The sequence below is a fragment of the Acanthochromis polyacanthus genome, chromosome 16, assembly GCF_021347895.1.
Source record: "Acanthochromis polyacanthus isolate Apoly-LR-REF ecotype Palm Island chromosome 16, KAUST_Apoly_ChrSc, whole genome shotgun sequence".
NCBI classification, from domain to species: domain Eukaryota; kingdom Metazoa; phylum Chordata; class Actinopteri; family Pomacentridae; genus Acanthochromis; species Acanthochromis polyacanthus.
Genome location: NC_067128.1, coordinates 37821839 through 37826784, shown reverse-complemented (window position 1 = coordinate 37826784; position 4946 = coordinate 37821839). Strand labels below are relative to the sequence as shown.

The following is a 4946-nucleotide window of genomic DNA, read 5'->3' as shown; positions in this document are numbered from 1 at the left end:
TAATGCAGTTTGTTGGATAAACATATTTCTGTTGGAAGTTTTCAGAACTTAAGAAGATGGATGCAAACTGTTGACTCTTGGATTATAAAGTTGGACCAAAGGTTGGACGGTTCCCTGCAAACCTTTAACACTGAGAGAGAACCCTTCATCAGAACAGACATCAGAAAGATCTCAACCCAAACTGCTTCATCTCCACAACAAACACAGGAAGCATCTCTGAACTTACATCGAGTATTTTTAACTTCTTCTCCTTCTTCTCCACTGCAGAATATCACACCGTTTGCACTTTCAGAGGGCACATTTCCCAGGATGTTTGGAGCTGAGAAAAAAACCCTTAATTAGCCTCCAGCCGTGACCTTATTGGAAAACTTCTGTAATTTATAGACTGGTCAGCTTCTGCTTATGGAGGGTAATAATTCTGAGGAAAAACTGCCCCAAAAACACATAAATTAAACATTAATGACGGATAAAATCATCTTCATCATGAATCATAGTTCATTTTGGGTTTAATTATGCCCTGAGCGTTTAGCTGCACACAAAGACGTTCCTGCATTTTTAAAATATGCAGAAAAATCAATAAATGTACAAAAACACACTGTGAAATTATTTTAATGACTAATGCAAAAATAACACACAAAATGAGATCTATAAATAAATATACAAGACTTTATAAAAACTTAACTGACACTCGATATGATCTATAATCTATCAACAAAGTATTTTATTGGAATCAAATTCATAGTAACTGAATTTGTTTTTTTACATTTATTAAGATGGACGTAAATAAATAATGAAAATAAAATGATAAAAATGATAAAAATACTCAAACACAAAAATTTATATTTTTTATATATAATTAATAACAATATGTAAAGAAATAATAATAATAATAATACATGTTAAAAATTAACAAATCTGATAAAAATTTAAACTTTTTTTTTTAAAAAAACAAAAAATTAAATCTTGCTCATTTTGCTTCCTATTTTATTTTTCTATTTGAAATCATTTTGATTTTTTAATATAAATTATTCAGTGTGGAAGACTTCATGTTGCCTTCAGGCCTTCAGTATCTTCCAAGTGCCGTTACGATTGTTTATCTCCTCACTCACATGTTATATATGTCTTATGTCCGCACATCATATTTATTGTGTGTCAGATTCCTGTAGATATTTCATTATGAGCACCAATGATCTTTATATAGTAATATACATGAGTCCTAACTACGGTATTTGAACAGTAATTTCGACCGCTATTGCTGTCTGTCAGGATGGCCGAGCGGTCTACGGCGCTGCGTTCAGGTCGCAGTCTCCTCTGGAGGCGTGGGTTCGAATCCCACTTCTGACAGAAATGTTGTTTTGCCAGTCTAGGACCTGGCTGTTCTGACAAGAGGAGAAATACCTGTTACCTGTGTACTAACATTCAGGGAACGTATTTACAACGAAATAAGATTTCCTGATAAAACTCTGCAAAAACAAAGACTTAAAGGTACTCTGAAGGGTCCTCTTTGCTAGAGGTTAAAAGAGAAAAAATTCAGTAAAGTAGAATAATTACAGACAGCGACTGCCATAATCATCTAAAGGAAAAAATAAAGTAAGAAATACTTTGAGTTGCCCATTTTTTACTTTTTATTTTTTACTTTTTTATACTTTATTATTATTTACTCCTGGACAATAAAGCATCACAACAACAAACTCTACATGAAACAACACATAAGCACATCAATGTGAGATAATATACAGAAGATAAGATATAAGATAATATAAGATTTAAACATGTGTATAATAACCATGAGGGCCACTAAAATCCCTTTAATGGTCACCAGAACATAAAACTGAATGAACAGAATCACTGGTTAAATCTGATAACTGACAGTTCAGTGACTTTGGTCCAAACTCAGGTTAAAAGTGTTTTTCTTCACACGTTCTTCACCACACCGCACTCCAATCACAGCAACAACACGATTGGTCGGATGTTTCCCGGTTCGGCTGCTATAAGATAATTGGCTGAACATTTCCCGCTTAATCTACAACGAGGCAGGTCATTGGCTGTTAGGGGCTAAAGGCGGGACTTGTGTCTCAAACCGCAGTCTTTAATGGTACCGGTAGTGAAGGTCCCTCCATCTTAATTCATCTGATTCCTTCTCAAAATGCCCAAAACCTCCGCTATTTTACAGGTAACTAATTAATATATGGTCAAAATGAACTAAATTTCTTTCAAGCTTATTATTAGATGACTGTTCTCCTGCTAGGATATATTTGAAGCAGATTTAAACACCGTGCCTTTTCGCCATTTTGAGATGACCAGAGGGAGACAAAATGGAGCAGTTTGCTAAACGTGAGGTAAAATATGGTGATTCTCCTAACTCTAACAGAGCACAATGATTACTGATAACTGTGAGCAGTAGTGGCTGATAAATATACATACAACAGCCGTGTGTTGATCCCTGTAGCTGGTTTAGTGGTTCTGATCAGAAGGTAAAGATCAAACCCTGATGCTGCCACTGTGGGACCTTCAGCCCGTAAACCCGTCCCGCTCCAGGGGTTCTGGACCATGTCTGACCCTGCGTTCTGACCCAAACTGACATATGTGAAAACAACATTTCACAGTGCTGTAGAATGTCGACAAATAAAAGCTTCTCCGTCTTCTTCTTCGTTAGCTTGACAGCTAGGTAGCTTTAGCTGTTCCTGTGTAGCTCACAGTGTTTCTGAGGTGGTGGTGGAAAAATATGTTCGGATTCAAAGGTCAACATTATACATAAAACGGTTTATAGAAGCAAGTTGTGCTTGGTGTCAAAATTTAGGGAGATTCCTGTAATTTCACATGATGTCTTTTATTTTTTCATACCACCTATCCCACATGCTGATATTGACCTTTGAATCCGAAGGTCGGACAGATATTTGTGATTTTTAGCTGTTCATATTTCATGCATTACATACCATAGCACTTTCATTTTACACAGATCCAGTCCTTAGATAGCCAAATGATACCACATAAAATCTCTAATGGATATGATGATTAGTTTTTGTGTAATGGGTGGACAAATGTAGCAGTTTAGAAGTTCACGATGGATAAAATCGCAAATTTGTCATTCTCTGTAACATGCAATTATAAATATAAAGTAAATATTTTTCACATTTCTGAGGACTATAGGTCACTGTGAAATGATTCTGAAAATGTCAGATCTCTATCTTTTGTTGTTCAGAAGTTATAGAAGTCTGAAAATGGTCGAAAATTCCAAGTCTTAATTTTGGCTGCAATAATAGGGTACCCCCTACCTACTTCAAATGGCCATAACTTTGAAACTAATGACAATAAAGCATTCAAATTTTGGATTTTCCCATCATACATAATGTACTAAATGTATGTAAAAACTTAGCAAAATCTGAGAGGGTCAGGTGGGAAGTTTTCTTAGAATTGGTTGATTTCATACAGAATGACCCGAATGTGTCTTAATATCAGTCGCATCAGCCTGTTCCACCGTGTCATTTGTGAAACTGAACCATGGCTGTAATTAAACATGTAAATGAGAGGTGCTGTTTTCTCTCTAGGATTTGTCCACAGTGTGCAGTCTCCTGTCCTGGTTCTGCTGCCTGCATCCGTCCTCCTGATCCTCAGTGTGACCTGTTCAGGTGAGCAGAAGTAAAGCCTGACTGGACTGTCACTGGACTGGCTCAGCTTCTTTATCATACACATTAAACCTGCTACTTTTAGCTTCTCTTGGTTTTCCAAAATGTATTTACGGTGTTTTATTTAGTTTAAGCCGTGTAAATATAGCACTTTAAGGGGAAAGGCAGCAGGTCACATTTCTGACTCAACATCAGCGTGAAGCTTTTCCTGCTGACTGTCTGTGGTAAGATAAGTGTTTAATGTGTTTATGTTCACGTTTACAAATGAGCTTTTATCTCTCTACATGAGCACTCATTTGTGTTATTTTAAAGTAGAAATGAAAAGAAAAAAACGACAAAACAAGACAAAGCAACAAAAAATGGACAAATGACACAAGTGAGACAAAAAAGACACAAAACGACAAAAGCAACAAATAAAGCAACACACAAAATGACAAAAATAAGAAAAGAAAACACAAGTGAGACTAAAAGGAAACAAAATGACAAGAATTAGGAAAAAAAACAAAAACCTGAGATCTGATAAGTCAGATTAAAAAAGCAACAAAAAACAGACAAAATATTACAAAAACGAGGCACAAAATAACAAAGGAACAATACTGTGGTGTTTTACTTTATGATCAAAACAACTTATTCCCTCAAAACTATTTTACATTTACAACCTGCAGTTAATGTCTTCTCTGTAATTTTTACTCTTTGAGGTCCAGTTTTGGACCCTCTGGAGGCCCGGTTTTGTTTGACTGTCCTGATGAGGAGGACGTAAAGTTAGCTGTGAGAGACGAGGATGCAGAGGACAGGGTTAGATGGAAGCAGATGATTGGCTGAAGGGAGAAGCTGACAGGAAAAGGAGAAGATTTAAGAGTGTGTTTGTAGAAGGAGAGTCTGTGCTTCCCCACCGTGTCAGTGTTTGTTAGAGCTCCTGTTAGTGAAAGTATTTATCACAGCTTACAGTCAACCTTCAGCTTGGTTTTAAACGTCCAGGCCTCACCTTTGCCCGTTATTCCCGGCTCTGTCAGGAGTCCTGCAGCACGTTCATTAGCCTGATAATTAGACTGCAGTAGGCGGGTGGGGGGGGCTAAGCCGAGCATCAGGGCACACGTGTGACGATTAGCTCCTGATGGACGTCCTGCTGTCACCGTGATCCGACCGGCATCCAGAGCATCGGACACGAAGGTCCTCAGGAATCTCTTCACTGTTTAATCTGCAGCAGGTGGAGGAGCTGCTGATTTATCCTCCTGTGCCTCAGACTTTTAATTAAAGGATAAATCATCTCTGCTTCTGAGTCACACGGAGGAGGAAACCCTCGGTCTGCTGACTCACTCC

The 4946-nt window shown here is 37.4% G+C and overlaps 1 non-coding gene across 1 annotated transcript; it reads left to right on the top strand.

Annotated features, from left to right (window-relative positions):
- Positions 1 to 1261: 1261 nt before the first annotated feature.
- Positions 1262 to 1344, top strand: trnal-cag (transfer RNA leucine (anticodon CAG)). Its single transcript has one exon. It is a non-coding gene; the product is annotated as a tRNA-Leu (tRNA).
- The last annotated feature ends 3602 nt before the right edge of the window (positions 1345 to 4946 follow it).